Source organism: Cebus imitator, unplaced genomic scaffold (genome assembly GCF_001604975.1).
Source record: "Cebus imitator isolate Cc_AM_T3 unplaced genomic scaffold, Cebus_imitator-1.0 Scaffold70, whole genome shotgun sequence".
Taxonomy (NCBI): domain Eukaryota; kingdom Metazoa; phylum Chordata; class Mammalia; order Primates; family Cebidae; genus Cebus; species Cebus imitator.
The window spans coordinates 2,158,404-2,167,252 of NW_016107385.1; the positions used below are offsets into that span (position 1 = coordinate 2,158,404).

An 8,849-nucleotide genomic window follows, 5' to 3' on the forward strand; every position below is an offset into this window, starting at 1 on the left:
GGCCTCCCAAAGTGCTGGGATTACAAGCGTGAGCCACCGCACCCGGCCCATTTTACAAACTTTTATGAAGATATACCTGCTATGAAGTAGGACACATGGTAATCTGAAAAACCTCCACAGTGGATTTCAGTTTTAAATGGAATTATTTTAATAATCTACAACTATGATTTTTTTTTAAATCTTGGGGCAAGCAAAGAGAAGGCACAGAGAAAAAAAATTATAAGTTGCATTTAGCAGTATTTTTAAATGTTGTTTTATCCAAAGCCACCATTGAGAAAATGGACAAACCACTGACCAAGAGAAAACGTTCATAACATACAAATCCAACAGAGGACTTGTATCCAGGATATATCAGGAACTTCAGCAACTCGATAATAAAAATAATAAAATAGACAATAATAATTAATCAAATGACAATCAAATTCTATAAAGACTTGCACAGATACTTCATAAAAGAAGCTCTGTGCATGACACACAAGAACATGAAAACCTCCTCAACATCATTAGTCATGGGGAAATGCAATTAAACCACAACGAGATAATACTACATAGCCACTACCACGGCCCAGCTGAAAAACTCTGTGAACACCAAATGCTGGAAATGTGGGAAAAAAGGAGGACTCTCTTACACTGTCTGCAATGCACAGCCACTTTGAAAAACTGGCCATTTCTTTAAAAGTTAAATTTTTGTCAATCATTTAACTTTTTGTCAATTCTGTGGCCCAAAAATTCAACTCCTATGAATTTATCATGGAGAAATTAAAATATATGACTAAAGCCTTGTACACAAATGTTCGTGGCAGCTAAAAACTGAAAACAGCCCAGGTGTCCCTCAAAAGAAGTATGATAAACTATGGTGAGCAGCTGCCACAAGCTGGGACAATCAAGGTGTTTCTCCTCGAGCTGGGTCTTCGGGTTAGGATAGTCAAAGTGAGGAGAGGAGTTCTAGGAGAGTAGAGGACAGAAGAAGAGAGAGCTTGGGGTATTTTTCTCCTTCTCCTCATGCTTTGGCATCTCAGTTTGGGCAGTGATATATCCTGAGATGTGGAGAGTTTTCTTAGATTCAGCTGCATATTCATGCTCACCCTTGGAGCCACTCTACTCAGAAGACAGGAAACACAGCAGGGCAGTATCAAGCATCCCTTTTCAATGGAAGTGTTTGCTACAGTCCATGCTGAAAAAATATAGGTATAAAGAGCAAAAGAGGTATAAGCTGCCTGTCTTAAAATCCTCATATCCCACAGGAGCCATTATCTCTTGAAATGCCTCCATAGGCACACTGAGTCCAAGGACCCAGCAAGAACCACGCCCGGCCACAAGAATCACTGCACTCAGAGATGCCCAAACTATGGCTTCTCCATCAGGTCTTTGTAAGTCTCCCAGTCCAGGGATCATTTTTAGCATAAGCAAAGTCCTAACATATTGAGCATGCCAACTCTTCTCAGGTTGCCAAGGAAACAGAGTTTGGAAACTATAGCTCAAATGCTCATGCTGAGGGGGCTGGGGTTGGATAACCTTTTGCCCACATCCTCTATTATTACAACTTCAAATGTCCAGTTCTTCTCCCCCAACTCCAGCTCTTATTGAGCTCTCACACACTTTTTCTTCCCCTTGTCCACTGTGGGTAGTCTTTGGGTGTCCCAAAATCCTTTGTTACCTCCTTTAAATCTACATAAATAGTCCCTTCGTATAATTATCTTCAAAATCCAAGCTAGGTATTCCTTGTGTTTCTTGTCAAAAACTCTAACTGATGGGGACGGGTGAGCAGAGAGGGGAGGGGAGGGGAGGGGAGGGGAGGAGAGGGGCAGAGAGGAGAGGGGAAGGGAGGAAAATGGAGGTGCAGAGAGGTCCAAAATCTTGTAACCCCAANGGAGGGGAGGGGAGGGGAAGGGAGAGGGGAGGGGAGGGAAGGGGGAAGGGGAAGGGAGGGTTGGGAAGAGAAGAGAAGAGAAGAGGAGAGAAGAGGAGAAATAGACTAGAAGAAAATTTAACAGTAATTAACTTGGTAAAAATCCTGATTATTTAATCTTATTTTTCTTATTTTTTACTGTAGTTCCTGAATTTCCTACAATAAACATGTATCATTTTTATAAGCAGATAAGCCTTTTATGTTGAGACAGGTTCTTATTCTGCTGCCCATGCTGGAGTACAGTGGCACAGCCACATCTCACTACAGCCTCAACCTCAAGGCTCAAGATCCCACCTCAGCTTCCCAAAAGGCTGGGACTACAAGTGCACACCACCTTTCCTGGCTGGGTTTTTTTTTATGAAGAAGAAATAAGTTTCCCTATATTGCCCAGGCTGATTTTGAACTCCTGGGCTCAAGGTATCCTCCCATCTGAGCCTTTCAAAGTGCTGGGATTACAGATGTGAGCCACTGGTTTTTTATTTTTAAGAAATTTTTCTACCACGGCCACTTCTGTCCTGCTCTGACAATGTGACTCTCCACACCTAAGAGGTATAGGCCCGAAGGTTGGATTCTAGCTCTAGTTCTGCTGGAACAGTTAGCTGCATACTTTTGAGGAAGTCCCCTTCGCTTTCTGGGTCTCTATTACTTCTGAGAAAGTGACTTCCCCCTCTAATAACTTCTGAGTCTGTAATTATCTACAATTAGACCCAAAGGATATATAGCAACTTTCTTCTGTCATGGTCTCTGATGGCATAACCATATAGTTCAAATACTTGAAAAATATTATATGATGAAAGCAGAGGCCAGGAGGGGTCAGGAAAAGGTAGCCACTGATGCTGCAAATATTGACCAGCTGCATACTCAAAAAGCTCTGTGGCACCAGGAAAGATTCTTTTCTCACAACAGAGTGCCAACCAGTACTGTCTGTCTTCGTGATCGTCAAGAAATATCTTGATTTCTCAGAGTAGAAATGTTTAATCAGATTCTCTGACCAACATATCATTTCTGTGTTTCTGAGTCATATAGGAATGCTTCTGTGGAGAACTCAGTAAAAGCTCTCCTCGATATGCCACAAGAAGAGAAATGTCCCTGAGGTCGAGGTCAACAGACATTTGTTGATTTGATGAATTGGTTGCCAAGAGATTCTGAGTTTATCCTTAGAAAAAGTATCTGTGGTGTTGACTAGGCCAAAAGGGGTCCTTGAAGCAAAATAAACTAATTTTCAAAAGTCAAAAGCAAAGGAAATTACCCAGAGCTTCCTAAGTTATCTGATATGCAAATAAGGCATGCATTAAGGACTGGGAAAAGACAAAGCTGCTTAAAGAAAGCCAGCTTGTCCTGTTTTCAAGCTAATGCTATACATTTCCATAGGATCCTGCTATTTCTTGTCATCAGATGGATCATGTGCCTGGCAGTACCAAAAATAGGGAAAATAAATATTCAGGCAGATCGTTTTTATCACCTTGGAATAATGCCATAAAATGAAGGAAAACTTGACTACATCAGAAGCTTAACACAGGAAAACAAAAAAATATAAACTTCACAGTAATCTGTAAAATGTAGGTGGCAAGGGCAATTTCCCAGATTTAACTGGAGATCTAACAGATTGGCACTGGAGGTAAAGACCTCGGAAGTAAGGTCTTATTTGTTCCTCAACCCAGAAATCCATGCTCCTGCGGCTTCTATGGGTTTTGGAAATGAGCAGATGGTCAATAAGATTTCTGTGCCTGTGACTAACATACATTTTAAAAACCCTAAATTCCTGCCCTCAACCAACACATTAAGTACATCTGGGGTCAAGTGGAGTCCAAGGCCATTACTGGAACTATACAAATCCCTGGGCCCAATAATAAAACATTTTTCAGAATTACATGTCAAACAATGGTCTGTATTTCCTCAATTTTAGCTAATATTGAGATAGGAAGAGGCCAAAAAAGAAAAGTTAATTATTGCTGTCAGCAATAATAGCATGATCTTGGCAAGAAAAGAGATCAATAAAAACTACAATTTTCCTCAATCAAATGTTTGCTAATTTTTTCTTGAGCTTACCAAATTGTGTACAACTGAATCAATATTTTAAGAATAAGAAAATAAATAAAAGTAAGGAAAACCTTTATATTCAATTAAACTAGTTGGTTTAAGAACACAGTGATGCCTCCTGTCAATGAGAGTCATTTCTGAGGCCCTTCCCAACCAGAAAAAAATATATATAATGATGAACTGGAATTCTAGATTTACTTACACTGATTGCATGAGAGATGAATAAACTATACTTGCATAAAAGAGCCAAATGGAATAGAATTATTATTGAATCCAGTTGCTAAGGATTTAAGAAACTGAATGCTTACATAACTCCTATATCTTAGATATTTCTGGAGAGAGCTGGAATCTAATACATCTACAAATAAGAAATACGGTAACTAAATTATAGAACATCACTCAGTTTTATGGTGGGATTTACAATACGTGGAAAGAACGAACCGATCTGTTAAAAGTTACGAGATGGATTCAGAAAGGTATGCACAGCTAAACCACAGATCTTAGGGAAAAATTGCTTTAATTAGTTCTCTTGCTAAGATAAAATGAAAATAAAAAGCAGATGTAAAAACTGCAACCACATATTATTCACATTACAGAAACAACAGTAATATGCCATTCTTTCTTTTGACCGTGACCACATGCTTAGTTTTACACTAAGGAAATCAGATATGTAAAAGCCAAATGCTGCTTTTAAAATGGTGCCATAAAGTTAAGCGCTGGGCCAGAGCATCTATATGAGAACATCACAATCAGCCAGCCGATAAGGAAAAGAAGACTTCTTATCTGTCCTTTCCACAGAGACCAACACCTCCTTCATCTCTGAGCCACATTCCTAGAGTTCTTCAAACTATTCTGACTCAACCACATTTATCATCCTAAATCTATGTGCACACCAGCTTACCACCTTATAGTTATCATACACATGTAAGTCAGAAAGTCTATGTTTCAACTTGTTCAGGAAACTGTTTTCTTGACCAACAAAAAGAAATCTTCAAAGGCATTTTTAAAATATCACACCTTCACCAGATAACCTTTCCTTTCTCTGTGCTCTCGCAGCATACACTTTCCGTGCTTTTCATCCAATCAGTGCCCATCTGGTGGTGGTTCTTGTTTCATTCACAGTCACTCCACAACGTGTTCTATGTTTACATCATATCCTCCAGTATCCTACAAGCTGCCTTGAGGTCAGAGACCAAGCTTCATTCTAGGCTGGATACTACATCAGCCACTATAGCGTCTCCTATGAAATAAGCAGGCATTCAAAAATGTACTGATGGTCTCTGCAAGGGCTGGACAAGTAACATAAATGCATGAAGTGGGCCTCAGGGCCCGCTATACAAAGAGTGGTGAGTAACTGAGGCAAACTAGAGAACCTGTGCCCTGTAGAAAGAACAGTCGCTATTCAGCTCAATCCAGTAACTGCCAAGCAAGAATTTAGGTCTGATGCTGGCATATTTTCTAATTTTAATTTTTCAAGACAGAACCAGAAATTTGGATTTTTATAGGAATTCACCTAATTTTTAAATGTTGGCTAAAAAGTATCTTTAAATCCTTTGTAAGCAAAAGGAAACCCATCTGGGAGCTTAATTTGTCCTGTAGGGCAGAGGTTCCCGAGCCCCAGGCCATGGATGGTTCTGGCAGGTGGCCTGTTAGGAACAGCAGCCCCACAGCAGGAGGTGAGCAGCAGGCACAAGGGAAGCTTCACCTGTACTTGCAGCCGCTCCCTATCACTCGCATTACCACCTGAGCTCTACCTCCCATTAGATCAGCAGCAGTATTGGATTCTCATAGGAGTGCAAACCCTGCCATGAACTGCCCATGTGAGGGATCTAGGTTTCGTGCTCCTTATGACAATCTAATACCTGGTGATCTGTCACTGTCTCCCATCACCCCCAGATGGAACCATCTAGTTGCAGCAAAATAAGCTCAGGGCTCCCACTGATTCTACATTATGGTGAGCTGTATGATTATTTCATCATGTATTACAATGTAATAATAATAGAAATAAAGTACACAATAAATGTAATGCATTTAAATCATCCCAAAACCATCCCCCTCCCTGGGTCCATGGAAGAATTGTCTTCCAGGAAACCAATCCCTGATGCCAAAAATGGTTGGGGACCACTGCTGTAAGCCACCAGTTTTCAGCCTTATGATACATAATGCTAGTCTTCTTATGTGTCTCTGATCCCTCTGCCTCCTTCCCTAGTTCCTCTTCGTCTTCCTGCCCCTCACTTATGGAAATAGACTTTCTGAATACTCCTTGGATGTGCTCTCTCTCTCCTCTGAACCACCACAGTTCTTTACTTAGAGGCTTCTATGAGCCTGTTACCCCAGCACTTTGGGAGGTTGGCTCATGCCTGTAATCCTAGCATTTTGGGAGGTTGAGACAGGTGGATCTCTTGAGGCCAGGAGTTCAAGACCAGCCTGGGCAATACAATGAGACCACATCTCTACAAAAAAATTTAAAAATTAGCTGGTGATGGCATCTACAGTCCCAGCTTCTGGGGAGAGTAAGGTTGGAGGATTGCTTGGGCCCAGGAGGTGAAGGCTGCAGCAAGCCATGATTGCACACTGTACTCCAGCCTGGGTGACAGAGCGAGATCTTGTCTCTCGAAGAAAAAAAAAGCTTTTCTATGGCACTTGCCTATGCTGTCTTGTCCACAGTTTTCTATGTATACTCAATACCTCCCATAAAGAAATAAGTTCTTTATACCATTTATAATAATAACATTGGCTGAGTTGTGTCAGACACTGTGCTAAATACTTTACATCTATTAACTCAGCTACTCTTTACAAGAACCCTAAAAAATGTTAGTATTATTTTATAAATAAGGAAAATGAGGTTTAGAGAGCTTCTAATTATTGCCCAAGTCCACAGAACTATTAAATGCTAGCACCAAATTTGAAATGAGAATTTTTGATTCCAAAGTATTTTATTTGCCTGATTCATCTTTAAGTTCTCTACAGTTCCTTACATCCAGGAGCATTCAATATATGCGGAATCAATTGTTCAAAAACAGAAATTTACATTCCACTTAAAAGAAATTCTTTCTTAAGAAGCACAGAGAAAAATTACTGATGAATTAATGGTTTGCAGAAGAGTTAAAAATAAAATGAATATGAACTACAAATATTTGTGGGTGAGCAACTGATTGGAACTCATTTATCAACTAAATAGATACACAGGGTTTATTCAAGATACAGTGTATTTATTCAAAAAGTAGTCCAATCCAAAATAATATCCCTAAAATAATTTGCCATGTTAGCATTTCTGCTTTGAAAATTCAATGCGCAGTGCTGGTTTTAGTTAGAAATGAAGAAATGCCAAAGGGAAATTGAACAAAAGCTCAAAAGATATTCTTTTTTTTTTTGCATGCAAGAAGCATAAAATTTCTTTTTAACAACTACATTATATTTTTGTTTCTGCATCCAATGGGAGTCCCAAAATGTTGTTTTCTCTTTTCTTTCCAAATATATGTTGTTTCACATAAAAACACATAATCTCAGTATGTACCAGAAATGTAAGGTACTGGCTTTTCTTTTCATTATTTTTTAAAAATCTTATCTGAACTATAAATGTGAACTCTGAAAATGTGATTGACTTGATAATGAGAAACTCTGACCATATTCATGCTTTTTATTTGAAGTCCTAAGGGACAAACAAATCTCTGAATTATCTGTCTCTTTCAAGAAGGGGAGGAAACAAGGGTCACCAGGTCATTCTCATGGTATATTTTTGCCAAAAATATACCTTTTGGATGGCTATATCAGTGTCTTGGACTTCACAGGCCTCACTTCATTTGACAGCCACAAAAAGGACATTTTCTATTATTTAAGATCATAGTTCATCTCTGATATTTTAGCTACCCTTGAAATCTAACAACAAAAAAAATCAACTGAAACATGAAAAGAACAAAGAGTATCTCTGAAACATTTTATTATCTCATCTAGGGTTCCTCCTTTTTGAAAAACAGAATTCAGTAACATGAACTAGCCTAACTCATGTCTAAGTCCTGGGATACAGCCGGGCATGATGGCTCACACCTGTAATCCCAGCACTCTGGGAGGCCAAGGCAGGCAGATCATGAGGTCAGGATATAGAGACCATCCTGACCAACATTGTGAAACCCCATCTCTACTAAAAATACAAAAATTAGCTGAGCGTGGTGGCACACGCCTGTAGTCCCAGCTCCTCAGGAGGCTGAGGCAGGAGAATCACTTGAACCCAGGAGGCACAGGTTGAAGTGAGCTGAGCCGAGGTCACACTCCAGCCTGGCAACAGAGTGAGACTCCGTCTCAAAAATAAAAAAATAAAATAAAAAACAAAGTCCTGGGATACATTTGAGTGAGGACAAAGATTCTAATTATCTCTGCTTTCCAAAAATTTTAATCCCACTGCAGAATTTCAAATCAATAGTGGGAACAAACGCACCATTATTGCTATCTAACGGGTCGGGAGCAGCTGTGCCTGTCCATTAGAAATATAACCAGTCACCAAACTGTCACCTTGGAACAACTTCATACTGTTCCTTTCCCCTGAACTTGCTTCAATTGGCATGAAGCTGGATCCCTAACGCTCAACTGATAGCTTAGAGGAAGGGCTTACTATAAAACAGAAGGATTACCTATAGGCTACTGATACTTAAATCTTTGGATGGTCCAAGAAGATGACAGCCATCTATAATAGTACAGAAAATGATTTGGTGAAACTTTTACAAAGCTGCTAGAGTACAGGGTTATTAATCTCTTACACAATCAGATATTTTCTCTTTAGTCTACCACCCAAACCCAAATCAGATTCCAAGAAGTACTAAAATGTAGGGATGGGAGAGAAATTTACTTTTCTAAAGCTGATATTCTGATATGCCTTTTTTTTTTTTTTTTTTTTTTTTTTTTT

At 39.4% G+C, this 8,849-nt stretch overlaps 1 protein-coding gene across 1 annotated transcript in view; it reads right to left on the reverse strand.

The window, feature by feature from the left end:
• FSIP1 (fibrous sheath interacting protein 1) overlaps window positions 1–8,849 on the reverse strand; it is a 193,088-nt gene that overhangs the window by 124,311 nt on the left and 59,928 nt on the right. The window lies entirely within an intron of this gene.